The 20,712-nt window shown below is 32.9% G+C and overlaps 1 protein-coding gene and 1 long non-coding RNA gene across 2 annotated transcripts in view; one reads left to right on the top strand and one right to left on the bottom strand.

The window, feature by feature from the left end:
* Positions 1-20,712, bottom strand: part of LOC137037679 (free fatty acid receptor 2) — a 47,525-nt gene that overhangs the window by 2,947 nt on the left and 23,866 nt on the right. The gene's annotated exons all lie outside the window — the stretch shown is intronic.
* The window catches only part of LOC137037708 (uncharacterized), a 43,376-nt gene continuing 37,278 nt past the window's right edge, over positions 14,615-20,712 (top strand). The window contains exons 1-2 of the long non-coding RNA XR_010897310.1: positions 14,615-14,735; positions 17,941-18,031. This is a non-coding gene — a long non-coding RNA (uncharacterized lncRNA). The remainder of the gene's footprint in view (positions 14,736-17,940; positions 18,032-20,712) is intronic.

Below are 20,712 nucleotides of genomic sequence, written 5' to 3'. Positions count from 1 at the left end.
CTAGCTTTGTAGGCGCCCTGATATCATTTCAAATGTGTACTGTATGTATTGCGATTTTTTTTTTCTTTCTCATGCTGTTGATGACTGTAATGTATGATATATTCTGGCGTAATGATGTAATGCTCATGTCTGCCTCGATGACATAACCAAAATCCTCAGTATCCAGCGGTTATGTGCACACATTAACATATTGGTGCAATGCTGCGTTCCATTCAAAGACGATTGTCGGATGTGATGTCGCCAGCTTCCAGCCATAAATGCATGCATTTGCTTCATGCATTATGCTTGGAAAATGATATGGGCTATAATGAAGCAATGCTACCATTAGCGTTCTTCTATGCAATGCTAGCATGTGTTCTGTAGGTGTGCAGGTAACAGACAGTATCATAGCGTTTTATTTGCTTAACATTTTTCACATAATGTTCATGCATATCTGCGTGTGAATTTCTGCACAAATTTCCAAACTGCAATTATGACTTCATGTTGCATTCGATTGCACTTTTCCAAGTTGAATGGAACGCAGTATTAGATTGTGTTCGCTGCCTATTTTTTTTTTTTTTTTTTTTTTTTCGTTCAGAATCAGATTAGCGGGAGATAAAGATGTAATTAGCCAGCGACTGTGACTCGCTAAGCAAGCGGACCGTCGTATTCTCTCCGTCCCCCATCTGGTGAGCGGCAGAGCTCATAAATCAAGCTCAGTCCAGGCGCTGACAGAATCCTCTTCAAGGACAGCTGTGCCTTTGAGTCTCGAGCCCGATGTGGAGTCCGATCCCCTACAGGCTAATTAACCGCCACTTAAGAGCACACGGCGAAGAGGCTTTGACGTAAAGCAGCAGTGCGCGACTTAACGCGCTGCGGCCGCTGCGGTGCTTTATGCAACCCTTCACAATGACCCTGCATGAGCGCTAACCATTCAGTTTGCAATGTTAATGCTGTATATTATAATAGGATAATGTTGCGCTCCCTGAATATGTGCTCCATTATTGCATTTCAGCCAGCAATAACCCTGAAAATAAAACCGAAACCTATTAAAGTTCAATTTAAAGTCTGACGCCACTATGCCATTATTAATGAACGCTGAAGACTGTGCGTTAGTACAATGTGCACTAATTGAAGATATTGCATAATGCTTAGTATAGTGCTACACAATGTCCGCAAAAAAAAGTATTTGAACACTTAAAAAGTCTGATTGTCTTTGCATTAGATCTTACAGTAAAAATCAATCCATTTGTAGAAGTAAAGTAGGAAACGATAAAATAGTGTTGGAAATTAAGATTTTAAAACAATTTGGACACGTTCTAGGTGTGAAAACATTAAGTTAATAAAAGCTGAAGACTTCATTAATCTACTAAAAATCATGTTGACCTTGCAAAAATCAAATGCAGTTGACATTCAGACATTTAATTGTGACTTTTCCGCCGATGTATGAGGGTTCGGTTTCAAGCACAAAAGCAGGTGATTTTTCTTCATCTCTTAAAGTTTTATCCCGCTGTCAGTCTGCTTTTGTCCGCTTCACGCTTTTCCTATCATGCTCATGTTAGCATCGCCCTCGGGGTCCGCCGATCCATCTCTGTGTACATGTATTCTCCTCAAATATAAGTAAACAAAAGGAAAAAAAAAAAAGTATGAAATGTCGTTGCAATTCTCGGTGTGGGTATAACGCATGTAAATGTCTGTTTTGGGTGGAGTTTATATGGGTGTGTGTTATCGTGATGGAGCACCGCTGGTGTATGTTTTGGGCTGGAATCATTTCCCCTCATGATTCCCGCACTGAACTGCAGAGATTCGGATTGAGAGGGGACTGAGATAGAGGTCTGGAATGGAGGACAGATGTGAACGGGTCGGATTGGACAGGGAAACATGCAACAAGGCACGTGTAAACTTAGTGTTTGTGTAACACGGTGTACTAAGAAAGATGGAAACTAGCTGTGAAATATATATGAATTAAATTATAAGCTAAAATAAAACTGTACACAACAAACCCCACTTGTAAATGCATTTTGTCCAGTTCCCAAACACTTCCTCTTTCCCTATTTACAAATGGCTTACTTATAGTTGTCTGTGCATATTAAACTGAGATAGAAGGAAGTAGTTTAGCAGTTCACCTTTAAACATTTGCTTGATTGTCTCTATAAAGGCCTGCTCACACCAAGAACCATAAATATAAAACGGGCGATAAAGTTCTGTTTTTTCTAAACACGTGCTTATGTTTTCAGTCGTTGTATGTTGCTTTAAATGATTGGCTGTCAATGTTTTTATCATTCATCAGCTGAAAAAAAAAATCATTCTAAAAGTGATTTCAATGATATCTTTTTTCTGTGCTGTTATCGTTACAGTTGTGGTGTGAACTTTGCTATTCTTTAACATTTAGAACAATTTATATCTTAGTTATCGTTCTTGGTGTGAACAGGCCTGAACTCTCTCGAGTTTGTTGTAGATCATTGCACATGATGTTATGGTGATTTGGAAGGAAGTCCAAAAGTGCAGACTTTGGAGGTACTTTCATATAAAACTCATTGACTAAACAGTAAAATTTCATCTGCTGCTCATGTTTACAGTTCTAAAAGTGGACTGATTAGACCCCAGTACTGCACATTGTTGACTAGGGTGTGACGAGATCTCGTGCCGCAAGATTAAAATGTGACGAGATTTCTCGTCGAGTTGAAAAGCTGTCTCGCGATATTGCCATGATGGAGTGTGAGGGTGAGATTAGAATAGAATATTGTAGCCGCTGCTACATTTACATTACACCTCCATTTCATTTTGCATTTTATGGAAATAAAAAACATTTAATTTGGTTGGATAACAGTCACTTCAATCCTATCCAGCTCATCCAGCACGAGCTGCAGAGCAGTGTTAATTTTGATTTCGTTTTAGTCATAGTCTTTTGACTAAAATGCCATTTTGTTTTAGTCATATTTTATCATCGGAAATTGTTTTAGTTTTAGTCTAGTTTTAGTCGACTAAATATCATTAGTTGACTAAATCTACCGTGCAAAAAGACATGAAAGAGCCAATTTCAGTACTTTTTTTAGGGACTGACACACTTATCATTGAGGTACTATTATAGTTTTTGTTTAAATTTTTTATTAGATTTGATTTTTAGTTTTTCTGCTTTCATTGTAATTTTAGTTGAAAGTTTTAATAATCTTTTGTGTGTTTATGTCTTTTAGTTTTTAGTGTTTCTATAAGTTTTTATTTTATTACCTCAGGTTAAGCTAAAGCTTAGAAACTAGAAGTTTACATTTTATATATATATATATATATATATATATATATATATATATATATATATATATATATATATATATATATATATATATATATATATATTTTTTTTTTTTTTTTTTTTTTTTTCAGTTTTTATTTTCAGTTTATTTCAGTTATTTCAAGTAATGAAGATTTCTTTGGTTTTAGGTTTAGTTAACTATAATAACTCATATACTTGTAAAATATATTGAATAAAATATATTGAATAATGTGTCAAATAATGTTCTTAGTCTTTTCTTCCTGTGACAGAAGATACAGTAGTTTACTATGAATTAAATAGAAATTAAATTAAATACAGTTTATTGTGTAAACAAAATAATAATGAAAAAATAATAATAATAAACCATCCCGAAATACACCGTGACTCTTATTCTGAAATGTCTGCGGTCTGCACTGTAGCAGGCTGCTTATGAGGAAGATAAAATATGCATTTCTTACAACCGTCTAAACACACTACCATATAAACATTGTGTAGTAAACATTGTCATAATTCATCAACATTAGCTTATAAGCAATCGCTTGGCATAAATGTGCGCTATTCATTAATTGCGCAGCAGACAGATGTGCTGCTGCACAGGCCTGTAGAGGGCGCAACACCGCCATGTTTCCCGCGGTTAGATCAGCACGTTACACTTCAAATGTGCGCATCTTCCACACAGGACCGCAGTCCTGACTGGATATCTTCCCAAATTGTCCCTCTCTTTCGTTTTTGTCTCGTTTTTATTTGTTGACGAAAATTAGAGTAGATTTCATTTCATAGTTTTAGTCATTCAAAACGCATTTTTATTTAGTCATCTTCTCGTTTTCGTCCATGAAAAAATGTCGTTGACGAAAATGATGACGAAAATTATTTGTCAACGAAATTAACACTGCCGCAGAGTCATAAGTAGAGCAGCAGGAATCAGAGTTCACTGATCACGTGACGAGATGACTGTCAAGACCATGGCGGAGGATTCGTTGCACAACAGAGCCTAAGCGTCTGACAAATGTCTGATCTTGAGGCCAATTCACACCGCACCGACAACAGCCAACAAACTCGTCTGTTGGAGTTTGTTGGTTTGGTGTGATACCCCTGTTTGCGTTTGTCTGTGCAGTGTGAATTGGCCTTTGTATAATGCCTGTTCAGCATCAGCACTCCTTATTCACAGAGTATGTGTGGTCGTGAAATAGAAAGTGAAAGTAAAACGCGAGCGCGCATTCAAATGCGATTTCAGTTCCCCGCATATAAATACAACTCCCTGATGCATGCAAATATCTCCCATTATGAAAGCTATCTTAGGCTGAGCTGTGTAGTTGTAATCATCTCTCAGCTTTATATCATGCTTGAAGAACAATTTGGTCTGTATTCGCACTTTGAATACTGAGAGAGTATTTTATGATTTTATTTAATGTTTGCACAAAATAAGACTAAAAGAAAACTGTTATTCATTTTTTATTTATACTGTTTTTATTTCTTTGATCAATTTGTGGAGAGGAGTTAGGAGGTCAGAAGTTCTGGAAGCTCATAAATCATGTACAGTAAGGTCTGAAGAGACTCATATGAAATCATACAAGAGAGAAGCCAGTCAGCAAGTTTGTGGCAAAACCCTTTACAGTGCTTGAGGATTGTTGTCTTTTACTGCTTATAATAATTCATACTCAGAAGTTAGAACTGAAATAACATTTATTACAAGATGATTATAGTTAAAACATTTCAAATGCACCTGCAGACTATTTTCCTAGAGAATTTCTTAAAAAAATTGGTAAAATCTTGTCTCGATCTCGTGAACTCAATCTTGAATCAATCTCTGTCTCGTCACACCCCTATTGTTGACTAATTACCATTTGTCATATTGTGAATTAACATTGCTTCATTGGGCCACAAGATGGCAGTGCCAAATCACACTGCATGATGCATTTAGTAGTTTTGTGTACATCATACATTTCTTTTTAATTCACAAGAAAGTGCATAAGTAATCAGCTGACCTTTTTTTGCTCATCAGCTGCACATTTTCCCTGTTAAAAAGGTGTTTTTTTGTTTTTTAGGTGGTTAAGTTGCTATGTCAACCACACCAAACTGCTGGTCGGCAAGTTGACAAGTTCCCATAGCCTCTCTAAAACCATCAAACTAGACCAGCATGACATGTAAAACCAGCTCTGTGGCCACTTTAGGCTGATTTAAGATGAGCGTTCAGTATTGCATGTGCTTTTGTGTTTGTTGCACTAGTCTGTGTTATAATTTACCAAAATATGTGAGCTTTTGAAAAATTGAAAGTCAGTGCTTATTGATACTGTGTATCTGGAGATAAAATATATTGAGACAGTTTGCATGTAGAAGTAGATAACAGAACGGGGCGAATGTTAGATAGTCCCACTGTTGGTAGTCAAATTTAGATGAAAAGTAGATAAATTGTGAGAATATAAGCTTGTTATCGGTACTATGTATCACTAATGTCACAAGAGTGCTCTCATTACAAATGCTGGAGTAATTTAAAACGGCTTCAGTCCGGATGTGAATGTTTGGTGTTTTTCAGGTACTTAGCTCTAAACGTCAACAGTTTAACTATCTTTCTCAATAAGATTGCTTCATCATTAAAGAGAAAACTGACCATAGAAGATGTTGTTTGTGCTAATATATTGTGTCTCGTCTTGCGACATTGCGTTTTGAAGACAGCGTGTATGTCAGTCTGCACTTTTCAGGCTGACGTCTTTGGCCGTTCCGTCACATCTTGCTGTTTTTCAGCATCTTGTGTGAATAGTGTTGCATTTTGAGATCTGGCTAAAAAAATTACTTTTTAAAAAACATCTTTAGAAGTCAAAAGCAGGCGCTTTGGCTAAAGGAACACTCAAAAAATATGTAGGCCTAAATTTAAATTGTACTGTATGTAGGCTATCTGAATTGCATATAAAATGTGCATTTATTTGGATAACAGAGTTTTAATGTAAACTAATTAACTTCATGTGATGCATATCTGTCAGTCATACATGAATTAAACGGGTATGATTTCACGTACAGTAAGACAATAAACGGAATAATAAACTGAATGTGTTTTAAAAGCACAGTAGCCAGGTTTTTATATTTATCATCAATAAATCAATTTCTTTGAATCTCATACATTTTAATTGAATATTTCTTGTTCCACAGCTAGTCATATTTTAACCATGTTCATGCGTTTTAATTGAATGTAATTGTTTTCAGAATCAACAGATTTGATAGTCTGTTCTGATTTGAGATTTGAACAAATTGATACAAATAGTTAATGATAATATCTACCATGATTTTTGTGCACAAATCCTGTTTAGTTTATGAATGACTGACAAATATACGTCACATTAAGTTTAGTTGCAATTCAAATACATAAATCTTACATTTAGGCCTAAATATTTTAGAATGTAAATTTAATAAAGCGTGACAATATGATGCATGTACTTTAGATAGATAGATAGATAGATAGATAGATAGATAGATAGATAGATAGATAGATAGATAGATAGATAGATAGATAGATAGATAGATAGATAGATAGATAGATAGATAGATAGATAGATAGATAGATGTTGCTGTACAGAGTTCATTGTAATTTACAAAAGGGATTTATGAGAAACAGATGGTTTTATGTCAATCATTTGCACATGTTTGAATAAGAATTCACTAATTACTAATGTGCATAATTAGGACTAATTAAGTTGTCAGAACACCACACAGGCATTAAGAAGACATAACAGGGCCAGTTCCTCCAAAATCAGCGGGTGATCGACCCACCATGGTGCATTTCAATAAGCGCTTTATTCTGAGCCTCACGAATGTCAACAACACATGCTGTTTCTGTGCAGAACGTGACGTCTGTGCTGTCAGTCATGGGGTAAATACGCACGATTAGCCTGTGTCACTTTCGACTGGTGTCTAAAGGAGTTAGTTGCCTTTCCAGCCAGTCGGACGTCCTTTCCCTGATCCGAGCGTCCCGTCGCGCCGTGTCCTCCAGACCTCCACCCCAGTGTCTCTGTAATATAGCCGTTTGTTTGTTTGTGTGTGTGTGTGTGTGTGTGTATGAGTGTGTGTGTCTGTACATTCTCTGGCCTTCTTACGGCAGGCATGCTGGGTCGTGATTCTGTTTCAGACAAATGGATTTTATCCCCCTGTAATTGTCAACTGTCTTCAAGAAATCAATGACGCAACTGAAGAACAGCGGAAAATAACAGAACGTTGTCTTCCACAATGACACATTCTGTGCTGTGATGTAACCTTTCTTTCAACGTCATTTGTTTTACAGTTTTCCCTGTCCTTTGTTTTTAGGTGTGTGTAAATTTTTTTAATCCACAAAGAGGAGAAAAAAAGTCAAGAATTTAAATGGAAGGTGAAAAATAAAACTGAATTTTGTTTTTAACATACTTCTGTGAGTCTGTTTTTATTTGCATTTCTGTGACTAGAAACCTCCAGGGAATGGCTCATTAAAGAAAACAGAAATGACATTTCGTGACATTTTATGTTTTTCTGTACGTTTTTATGTGTTTGTTGTCTTATAAGGTCAAGGACAAACGCCTGAACATGTAGTGAAGCATTAGATTCAGTGTGAGCCATTAAGAAATTCCCCCTATACTGAAAATGAGCTTTATTTTAAAATTGATTTGAGGTTAAAGTAACACTATGTAGGCTAACTTTTTTGTTGAAAGTCGACGTTTATGTGATTAAAGTCGAGTTGACGTTGACTAGTCGATGATGATCAAATATGGAGCCGTTCACAAAAACACGTTTTTCCATTCCAATGCGCTACTTTTCCATTGTTTTTCTATGTAAATTTGCGCTAGACAGACATGTATATAACTGTTGCGCTCATGTCTTGTGTCTTTTGCAGCATTCAAATCTGTCGACTCGACTAGTGCACAGCTATGGCTTATGACACGGCGCTGACCACATGCCTATTGCTCCTACATACGTTTATTTTTATCAGTTCTTTTGTCTTTGGATCGTTATATTTCTCATAGATTTCTGCTCATTCTAAATCAGATACAGATAAAGTAGCACAATAAAGATTCCTTTTATATGAACACATTAGTGAGAGAGTGATTGCGTGTGAATTAAACAAACTCCGAACAGAGGAGGGTCTGCTGACAAAAAGAGAACTCGACAGAGCTCGTAATAAAACAAGAATCAACATTGGCTTTTTGGAGGTAACGAGAACTGAGGATTTTCTAATGTTGTAGAAGTGACGCTGAGAAGCTGTTTTTATTACACAACAGATGAGTAACGTTAAAGTTGCAATATGTAATAATTACAGTATATCCACTAGAGGTCGCTCTGCGGCTGCTGTGAGACACTGTTACACACTGCAGTAAGATAGATCCATTTTACAATATCATATTAAATGCTGGATGGCTTGTGTTGATAAATGGCGTGTAATTAATTTTAAAACGTATTGTATGATGGAGAAAATGCTGTATTACTGTTACTTAAAATAAAGCTGCATCTGATTATGCTATGTTAGCTACTTCACAAAATAGTGTTTTAGTCTGAGGCGTGGTAAAGCATGGTACTCGCAAAAAAATCAAGAAAATTAGATTTAAACAATAAGACTAAATGTTTTGAGCTATATAACAATAATTAGTTTTCTGTCTTTACATATATCAGTTGTTCCCTTGTCTATTAAAACATTTAATATTTTAAAGCGTCTGTGGTGTTTTCCATGGTTTCTACAAAATAAACCGGAAACCGAGGGTAACGCGGGTATGACGCCATTGACAGGCGACTCCTCACACGTCCTGGAGCCTTGGTTAAAATTGCAATTTTCTCACGATTTACAAATGGTTGCAAACATTTGGGATATTGTACGTACTCAAGTGAACAAAATATATAACACTGGCCTAGTGGTTTTTGGATATTTTACTGCAAAATTCTTACATATTGCACCTTTAAGGTGTTTTACTGAACAGATAAATTGTCATATTTAGCTCTCTAACAGAGTTAATTGTAAAGCATTATCTATTGTGAAGGGTCATTATGGTGGTTGTAGTGCTGTGCAGGAATTTATGTTATATTTTTTTGTCCCGCCCTTCCTCCACAGTGATTGGATGGCTGGGTAAAAAGTGACAGTGATGAGTGCTGCGTTTCACCCAGAGCTGAACATTCTTCAACTTTCAGCGACCAGTAAAAAAGCATTAAATAGACACTCCTGGCGTGTCCGAAATTGCATCCTATACCCTTAAATAGGGCACTATTTGAGGGGACAGCCATTTGTAGGGGTGTCCGAAATCACCGTTATCGAGTGCACTCATTCAATCCCATAATGCATTGCAATAACGAGTGTACAACTGATGTACGCTCAACAGCTAGAGAATACCGGTTGGGTCTCATAAGTCCTGAAAAGTGAAGCCACGGGCTCTTTGATCGCCCCCTGGAGGCTGGATGCAGTACAGGTCATAAACCCCGCCCTCTCAATGCAGTCGAATGAGACTTCAGTGAAAACTTAAAAATAAATTCTGCTTCAAATAAAACTTTCTGAAAGATGGTTTTGGTCATTTAAGGTAGTTGTTATCACACTGATATATATTCAATTGTTCGTTTTTGTGATGATTTAGATTTTAGCTAGCAATTTGATGCTATAAAAACGGGGCGTGTCGTCATGATTCGAAGTTGATTGACAGGTTGTCTGAGGACTGTCGGAGCTTCGAGGGGAGATTGAAGATGTATTAACTGTTAATTTTCGATTTCTTTGTTATTTAACACCAACAAATTGAGCTGTTCAGCAGTAAACTGTACTAACCAACCTACAGGATCTGACGGATCACTGAACTTTTTTTCTGTAACATTAAATGTGGGCGTTAATAAATAAGCTAATTAATAAATGTTATTAGTTAAGATAACGCACCTAATGTTAACCATGTCGGGAAAAAGCAGGTGATCATTATCTGGCAGTTACTTATTTTTTATGGGTATAAAATAATAATTAGCAGGACAAAACTAATGATAGCTTACTCTAATTACAGCAATCGATCTCCTGTAAAGTTAGTTGAACTTGATTTAAAATGGCAGGACCGTTTCTGACGATTTAGAGTTGTTTCTAGTGGCGTATTATATTGATTTTATCTACTGAATTTGCTGTTTCAAAAATATTATTGCTCTAGAAACAGAATAGCCTATTATTTTATAGGTAGAATTTTAAATTGTGTATAATTTTTATAGTCTATTTAAAATACATGAATGATGACGCAGTCGTCTGGGCGGAAGTTTGATACCTTCTGCGCATGCCCAGGTTGCAAACCTTTTTTTTATGACGTTTTTGCGTAACATGTCAGCGCCCATCGTCAGCCATTTTGGCCTCAGTTCATTACAATGGAAGGAAGCGGCGTCACGTCGTCCATCTTTTTTTACAGTCTATGGAGAATACCCATAATGCACTGTGAGGGTCACGTGCCGAATTAATTCCTGCATCTCACCAGAAGATGGCGCCCACAGCTGTGAGTGTGTACAGCGTAATTTCATACAGGTATAAACTCATTTTTAAGTGAGTATTGAATTGTTTAATTAAGGTTAGGTTTCAAGATAAATCTTTTCATTACTACAGGAGCTACCAGTTTAAGTTTAATTATTAAACAGAAAGCACAAACTTTGCAAAAGCAGCAGCCCACTCACTCGTTTTCATTCACTCCTTCAAGTGGACTAAATTAGTGGACTAATGTGGGGAATAGTGAACGAGGGTTTAGGGGGCGATGTCAAACACAGCACTAGTAGTGAATGTTTAAAAGCAGCAGTAGGATAAACATTCATCCACACAGCTGAAGCACAACCAAAACAGTGTTCTTGCAGTTCTGTTTTTTAACCGCTAGAGGGCCAAAAGATACATGGTGTACATTTAATATGTCAAGAAATATATCCAGGGTTAATTCATTTAATATTTATATTTAATTTAATAATAAATATATTGTATACATAGGCCTATACTAATTTATTATAATTAACAATAACAAATATGATCATAATTAATACATTTTAACAATCATTTAATAGTTCATAAATGTTTTTAGGTGTGTGCAATTGTTTTAATCCACAGAGAGAATAATTTAAATAAGAGAAAAATAAAACCAAGTGTTGTTTTTAAAATAACTGGTGTGTGTTTTTACTTCTCTTTCTTTACTTATGTTGCAGATGCAGGAAGAAAGGCTTTTTAAAGATCTCTGCGGTTTCGATAAATTTTTGCAGAGTTTCCTCCAACACACAAGATGCACATCTCACAATAACTGCTAAATAAGAGCAGTTGAGAAGGGCTGTGTGCCAGTCATACACATACAGTATGATTCAGCATAAAAGTTCACACAAAAGTGACAATTCTGTCATCACAGACTCATCCTCGTGTCATTCTTCACAACTGTGAAACACAAAATAAGGCTCTGTTCCGTACAATGAAAGTGAATGAGACTGTCTGCATGCTGCAGCAAATGCCCTAAAACCACTTTAAAAGCAGTGTGCACTATATTTCAGGTCTTTTGACAGTCAGAACAGACTAAAATTTAAAGCATTCTTCACTATTAAATCATCTTGCTTTTTCAACACTTGTTTGACATTCATTGTGCAAAAGGAAATGTCAGTGATTCTGCTAAATTTGTCATTTATGTTCCACTGAATAAAGTGAGTCATACAGGTTTGGAAGAAATTAAACTACTGCTATAAATATGATGTGTGTAATTTACACACCGTTACGGTCATAAGTTCATCTACACTGTAAAAAAAAAAAAAAAAAAAAAAAGATTATTGAAGTATGTTTTACTTACATTTTCAGGTTTTCTACTTTCTAATTATTTGTGAAATTTACTAGCAGTTTCTAAATGAAAATAATTTGGTATAGAAACATTTTCAGTGCATGTTTTAAAATATGTTTATCTTTTCAGGACGTCAAACTACCAACGATGTGAGCAAGTCTTTTAACATGTTGTGTTTCTATAAATGCTGTTATAATGTTACTTCAGCAATTGATTCTTCAAAAGAGAATTATTTTCTCTGTCCTTGTTGTTCTCCCCCCCTTCTTTCTTTCTGTCATTCTTTCTTTTGTTCTTATCTCTTCCTCAAAGTACAGGGTTTGCATGCACCAGCTTAAGTCGTTTCCTGATACCATCTATATTTGCCATTTTGGAATAAAATTGCATAAAATTGTCCAATTTTGTGCAAAAGCCTTCACCTTTTATTGTTCATAACATTCAATTCAAAATATTTGTTCAAATAGGTTTTACTGACGTTATATAAATGCATGAGTTATTCAGATTTGGGTCAACAAGGTCAAATAGCCAATAAATATAAATATGGTACTTTCAGAATTTAATAGTTTAAAAGTCAACTTTATATATTGCAATTGGTTCACAATGTCGAGGCCTGCACTGTAATGACATGGAAAATTGTAAGTTTTCACTGGCGATTAACATTCAGCAACTTTGTTGAACAGTGACACAATTGGTCTTGTTTTTAATGACTGTAAATTCATGAAAAGCCATCATTCCTCTCCAGCCTTGAGACATATTTATGTTCACACATCATTTGTTGAGAAGAAAACAACACTGGCATTTTCCAGTTCTTTGACTAGAAACATCCAGGGAAAGGCTCATTAAAGAAAACAGACCTGCTTCGGTGACATTTTACGAGCTGTTTGTGTTCTCCTGAGGTCAGACACTTCAATGCCAGACACCTGGACATGGAAGTTAAGAAATTCTTGCTACATCTTGATCAAACGAGATGCTGAGAAAGATCTTCCTTATTTTAATCAATATTTTAGAATGTCTATAAAACTGGGATATGCGAGTTGATGAAATGCAAATAACTAATTAATATAATTATTATTTTAATATTTAATTTAATAAATAAATTTAATATTAAGAAGAAATAATTTTAAAATAAAAGATTTGCAAATAAAACACTTATTTGGATTGTTAAAAGTCCATATAACAATGAATTTAATATTTATATTTAATTTAATAATGATTTTATGTATATATTATAATTAATTAATCAATAATAATAATAATTTTAATAATAAATAATTTAAAAATTAAAACTCTCCAAATAAAGCACTTTATTTGAATTGTTAATTATCAATATAAAAAATATATTAATTTAAATAATATTATTATGTATCAGTACATATAACAATTAATTAATAATAATCAATAATTATATTCAATTATTTAAAAATTAAAACTAGCCAAATTAAGCCCTTTTTTTGGGATTAGTAATGATACATATAACAATTAATTTAATATTTATATTTAATTTAATAATTATGTTAAGTATTTGAATAATTAATTAATTAATCAACTATAATCAATAATAATAATAATTAATCAATGATTAATTTTAATAATAAATATTTAAGTAAATTAAAACTCTCTAAATAAAGCACTTTATTTGGATTGTTAATAATCCATATAACAATTAATTTAATATTTATATTAATTTTAATAATAATATTATGTACAATTAATTAATTAATTGATAATTTAATACTCAAAAAAATTAAAAATATCCAAATAAAGCATTTTTTTTTTTGGATCGGTAATAATACACATATAACAAGTATTTTAAAATTCATGTTTAATTTAATGATTATATTACCTACATAATTATTTAATTAATCAATAATAATAATTAATAATTTTTATCATGAATGATTTTAATAATAAATCATTTAAAAATGAAAACTCTAAATAAAGCACTTTATTTGGATTTCTAATAATCCATATAACAATTGATGTAATATTTATATTAATTTTAATAATGTTATTATGTGCATATAATAATTAATAATGATAATAATAATAATAATAATAATATATCATTTAAAAATGAAAACTGTCCAGATAAATTGCTTTTTTTAATGGTAATAATACATATAACAATTAATTTAATATTTTTTATTTCATTTAATATTTAATATTTGTTATGTACATAATTAATCAATAATAATAATAATTAATTAATAACTAATTTAAAAATTCAAACAATCCAAATAAAAACACATAATACAAAATAAATATTTCATTTGTTTTCCTGCATGTCATGTGACATTAACCAACATCAGTGAACTGTAAGCATGTGAATGTGATATTAAATGACTGAAATATTTTTAAAAATCTGGATTAATTCAAGAAAATATGTTAGGTCAGTAGACACATCTGTCTGATATAGACACACTGTTTTTTTCCAGCAGCCAAAATGAGCTATATGTCGACTATATGTATTGTAAATATGTTGTACACAAACAGGAAGACTGGACCTCAAAGCGACCACCGTCGAAAATAAAACCCACTAATTTGCATTTAGTTCTGTGTTTTGACAGAATTTTTTTCTGGAATAATCCAGACTGACCCAAGAGGGGAAGTGAAATGACAGAAACTACAGAAACACAGGCCTGAATGTTCCTGAATGGATGTGATGCTATAACCTGATTTCTACATTCAGCTGCTTCAGCAAAACCACGAGAGTTTCCGTAAGACTGGTTTACCGTCAGGTCAGTGACGCGGCTGTAGCATGTGTGATGATGTGTTTGTACTGTAGGTGTGTCCTTTGTCACTTCTGCTCTACAAGCATTTCTTCATCTTTCTTCAATTCACTGATTCAGCATTTGAATTAAAATGGCATGTGAACATTTCAGTTTTGCAGTACTCATTTTAGGAATATTTTATCTTTGGTTCAGTTCTTGGAAATGGGGTTAATTCACATTACACTATTACAAAAGAGCTCACAGCTTCAAACAAACGTTTTCTAGGTTTATTATGGGGGTTTATTATAAGGTATAATGTATTATATTCTATAAGGGACTGATAGCAACTGAGACAAAGGCACTACATGTCAATTTTGAAGTCAATCAGACCAACAGTACTGCAGTTAGAGCCAATTTAATGTTTTGTTCAATTATAGCGCCACCAAGTGGTGCGGTCCCACCACTTTTTGTGTCTGTCCTCAGAATGTCCCTATATATAGATGTGAAATTTGGTAAAAATATCCATAGTTTTAGACATTTATATGTATGAATACATTAAAAATTACCCACAATTGAACAATGATTGCATTTTTTTTGCCACTTACTATCAAAATATTGACATTAGGCCATTAGTGTATAATCAACGACCTATGTTTTCAATTTCTCGATCAGACTAACGGTTTCTAAGATATTTGCTAATGTTGTTAAACGCTAAATCACGGTGTTTCACTAACCAAGGCAAAACCTAGCATGTTTGGTATCACTGGACTCTGCAATTATTCAGGAAAATAAGCGAAAATAAGTCAACCATATCCAAAGTTATAAGCATGTAAAAAAAAAATCACCACTAGGTGGCGCTGGTCCGAAACTTCTCAGACTCCTTGAGGGCATCGTGCCAATGACCCATGCCAAATTTCGTAATGATACGTTCATGCGTTCATAAAATAAAGGATTTTACTACAGCATTCAGAATGGTTGACGCCCAAAATGTCTGACATGGAAAATTAGATTGGATACCTCAAATCTAACAAGACCAATTTTATAATTTTTGGACAAACCGTTTAGAAGTTATAAGCAAAAATTTTTTGTACCTCTGGACCAATAGGTGGTGCTGCTCCGAAACACAGCATATAACCTCAGGTCATGCTTGACCTGGAACAAATTTGGTCTTAATACAATAAAGCGTAGAGGAATTCCACTCGAATTCTACAACTGGAAATGATCTGGTTCTAGAGTTGTCAAATGCACCGACTTCAGTACCTAGTTTGTACTGAAATTTAAAAATGTGACGCTTTGAGCGCTGTTGAACAGATTCATAACACCTCTGATTGGCTCTTGTGTTCAAGCACTCATCAGATATGTCTGTGATTGGCTTCAATGATCAATGCTTCAAAAACGTTGTAAATAGTCATTAATGATGCTCTGCACTGAGCGTTTACACAGATGCACACGGGAGCGTTTGAAAGCAGGCGTCTACTGTGGACCAGTCTGCTGAAATTTTCATGAAAGCATATCGAATCATCTTGAGCCAAGGAATTTTGTTTCTAGCCCTAACGGTTCAAAAGTTATTAGCATAAACATGAGTGAAAGTTTGGACAGTTGGTGGCGCTAGAGGGATTGAGACTCCAAAATTGGTGTGGTTAATTTTGAGACTGACCTCTATCAGTGTGCCAAATTTCATAACTTTCCCAAAAGTTATAAGAAAAAATAGTAGGGCTGGGTAAAAAATATTGATTTCTCGATTTTAATCAGTTCTCATTTTTATGAACCGATATTGATTCTTAAAGCCCAAGAATCGATTAGTCTAGTCTGTTTTCAGTTGAGCAGAATATGCAGCGCGTCCCATCCAATAAATCACAATAATCTTTGTTTCTTTTGATATGAAGCAAAGTCTCGGATTTCAAATGACGTCCATCTTATTATGAGATTCAAAAAATAAATACAGTTTTGGTGCTGTTTAATGTGGCGTGACGGATCGCTTTAGCGCCTCAGTTAAAGAGAAGCATGTGATCATCTTCTCCTCCGCTTTAATACCAGTTACAGCGAAATAAACATGAACATCTGAAGGTATGTTAAAATATACAGTACAACTTACTGAAATCCGTATCATGTCTCGTGTAATCGCTCAATCGGTGCTTCAACCTCGAAAAGACTCAATAAAACAGCTTCAATGTCACGTAACGTCACATTTACTTCAGAAAAACATATTCAGTGACCATAAAATCATTAGTCAGCTAGAAAATTAACTCTAGAAAGCAACATTCTGATAAATATAGCTATGCACTGTTACATATTCATTATAATTTTTAATGTTCTTCAATATTTAATGCATGTTTGAATAAATCAGTTACGACAGCTGCGATTTAAATGTTTATATTTAAAAAAATATGAATTGGAGTAGAAATATGATTATGTAATTCCAAACTTTATAATAAAAACATCATTGAGTGTAATTTAAGTGTTTGTATATAAATAAGTTAATTTAACATTAAATGTTATTATAGTAGTGACTCTCATGTGTAGTTTACAGCATTAGCTGAGAGATTTTTTCCTCTAAAAAAAATTGCCATGTGCTGTAACGGAAATACTACATCCAAAATAATCAATATCGAATTGAATCGAATCAAAATTGTAATCAAATCGAAGGCATGTGAATAGCAATCGAATGGAATCGTGAAAATTGTGTCAATACCAAGCCCTAAAAAATAGCCATTTTTTGTACCTCCGGACCAGTAGGTGGCGCTGCTAACTGTAACCTAAGAATCATGGCAAATTGTAAAGACAGTGAAGTTGAATCAAAATTTTTGCATACTATGGTACAGGTTTCCACATTTCCCATCATTCTCTGTGGCTGCAGAATTTTAAAATACCCAAATGAAGTATCAGTCCTAATGCTTCTCTTCATTATATCATACTACTGTTAAAAAGCTTGCTATGTTTTTTGGGGAAGGTAAATAAATTGCCCAATATATCCATTTTATTCCAGCCAAAATCACTTGAATGCACCTCATGCGGTAATTACAATTTCCTAACATCTCTGGAGAGAGTGTGCTCATGAGGGAAAATCTGCTCAATCGATTTAAATATGGTACGATGGAGCCGAGAAAATTGCAAAGCATCATCAAATTAGCCAAAATATTTAATCAACAGTTACATAAGTGATGGAGGATGCTGAACTTCTGCAGTTTTTGTGTTTATCTTTGGCCTGTTCAAGAAGATGTTTCTCCTGCAGGTTCCCTCTAATCCAAACACAGCTGAATGGAGTCTGCTGAACGTCATCCTGCCGACAAAAGACTCTGCCGGACGTCTCATTGCTTACTGAGGTCTGTCAGCGGACGGGATGGCAAATCCCAAATCCAGCATCCACACTTATAACACAACTGCATATTGCCGCCACTGTCGTAGGAAATACATGAAGTGATCTCTCTGATATCACATGCACTGAAGGGTGGAATGACAAACATTAGCTCAAATGTTATTTCACAGTACTGTGTTGTTTCAAATGTAATTAATTAAATCAAAATAAATAATAATTAACAAATATTTTTTACATTTTTATGTATTAATTATATACACGTAATGAATTAAAATGTATATTTATATATTTAATTATTATTTATTATTCTAATTAATAATTATTATTTTGATTTAATTATTACATTTTTTATCAATACAGTACTTCTATATATAGTACTTTATTTATTTAAGGTAATAATTCAATCAAAATAAATAATTAAATAATTGTATATTTATATCTAATGTAAATATATACATTAAATAATTCATTAAAATTAATATTAAAAATAAAGTAATGATAGTAATATTTTAATAATAAATCATTCAATATATATGTTTAATTATTTATAAATAATATAAAATAATATTTTTTATTTAATAATATATAAACATAATTAAGAATTTATAAATATAGCAATTTTAATTTTATATAAAATTAGATGTCTTAGACTTCTGTATATAGTACTTTATTGATAAAAAAGTAATAATTAAATAAACATAAATAAATAATGAAATAATTGTATTGTATTGTGTGTGTGTGTGTGTGTGTGTGTATGTGTGTGTGTGTGTGTATATATATATATATATATATATATATATATATATATATATATATATATATATATATATACACACATATATATTTGTGTGTGTATTTAATTATTTATAAATAATTATATAATAAAAATAAATACAAGTGTATATTTAATAATTATATACTAAAATAATGTATATGTATATTTATAAACTAAATTAAAAATGTTTATGTATAAATATAATATTTTTTAATTATCGATAAATTACTTTTTATTATTTTATTATTTTATTTTTACTTCTCTATATAGTATTTTATTGATTAAAATTGTAATAATTAAATCAAAATATATAATGTTAATTAATTTTGTATATTTAATGTAATAAATGTTTACATGTAATTCAAAATGAATAATAATTTGTTTTAATAATAAATAATTTTAAAATAAAAAAAACAACAACAACCCAAATCAAACATTTAAACGATTAAATATTTTATTTGTTTACCTGTATTTCATGTGACAAAAAATATCAGAGAACAGTGATTATGCAAATGTGTTGTTAAATTATTGAAATAATAATTAGTTCAGGGGGGACTCATGGAAAATCATTGTTTCATAAGCACATGAATATGAAGCCACTCTTTACTACATCTGTTCAGCTTCTGAGAAACCTTCACACACTCAGGCCTTGATTTTCTTCAGAAGCAAAACCCAGTGAAGTGACTGGATGCTTGAATATTCTTAAAATTGCAGTCATTTCCTGGGCCGGGTGTATTTATTACTGCAGGTGGGCAGGTAATGGTGCTGATGGTAGGTGCGAGAAAATGGAAATCATTTATATGATTTATAGTGGTTAGATCCTGAAATAAAGTTGACAGCATTATGAATCTTGTGCGATGTAGAAACATTAAGAAAATTAGATGTCTTAAACAGAACTGCTGTAGAATGAGATCCAAGATAAGTTCAGTTAAATCAGATGCATATAGAAATTCATTGTAGAAAGAAAGTTCTTAGGAACATATTCATGAACTTCTGTAACGTTTTACAATAAGGTTTCATTTGCTAACTACGTTACTTGAAATTCCTGTGCAGTTCTTGTGCAGTTCTCAAGAATTTACTTAAAGGATTAGTTCACTTTACAATGAAAATTAGCCCATGATTTACTCACCCTCAAGCCATCCTATGTGTATAGGACTTTCTTCTTTCTGATGAACGCAATCGGAGAAATATTAATAAATATCCTGACCCATCCAAGCTTTATAACATATTCCACACGGCTACGGAGGGTTAATAAAGGCCGTGTTTGTACGGAAGAGGATTAGGGCCAAGCAATAATAAAAAAATGAAACCATCTCGAGATTGTTAAATTTTGCGGAAACTCATTAAATTATGAGAAAAAAGTGTTTAAATTACGAGAACAAATTAGTTAAATTACGAATTTGTTATCATAATTTAACGACTTTTTTCTCGTAATTTAACGACTTTTTTCTCATAATTTAATGTTTATTCTCAACATTTTATCTAAAAATTTTTCTCGAAATTTAACAACTGTTTTTCTCATAATTTAACGAATTTGTTCTCGTAATCTAACAAATTTTTTCTCGTAATTTAATGACTTTAATCTCAACATTTTATCTCGACTTTTTTCTCGAAATTTAACAACTTTTTTTCTCATAATTTAACGAATTTGTTCTCGTAATCTAACGACTTTTTTCTCATAATTTAACGAATTTGTTCTCGTAATCTAACGACTTTTTTCTCATAATTTAACGAATTTGTTCTCGTAATCTAACAAATTTTTTTCGTAATTGAATGACTTTATTCTCAACATTTTATCTTGACTTTTTTTTCGAAATTTAGCAACTTTTTTCTCATAATTTAACGAATTTGTTCTCGTAATTTAACAACTTTTTTCTCATAATTTAACTACTTTTTTCTCATCATTTAATGAC

This window comes from Chanodichthys erythropterus, chromosome 2 (genome assembly GCF_024489055.1).
Source record: "Chanodichthys erythropterus isolate Z2021 chromosome 2, ASM2448905v1, whole genome shotgun sequence".
Lineage (NCBI taxonomy): Eukaryota > Metazoa > Chordata > Actinopteri > Cypriniformes > Xenocyprididae > Chanodichthys > Chanodichthys erythropterus.
This window is presented reverse-complemented; position numbering and strand designations above follow the sequence as displayed.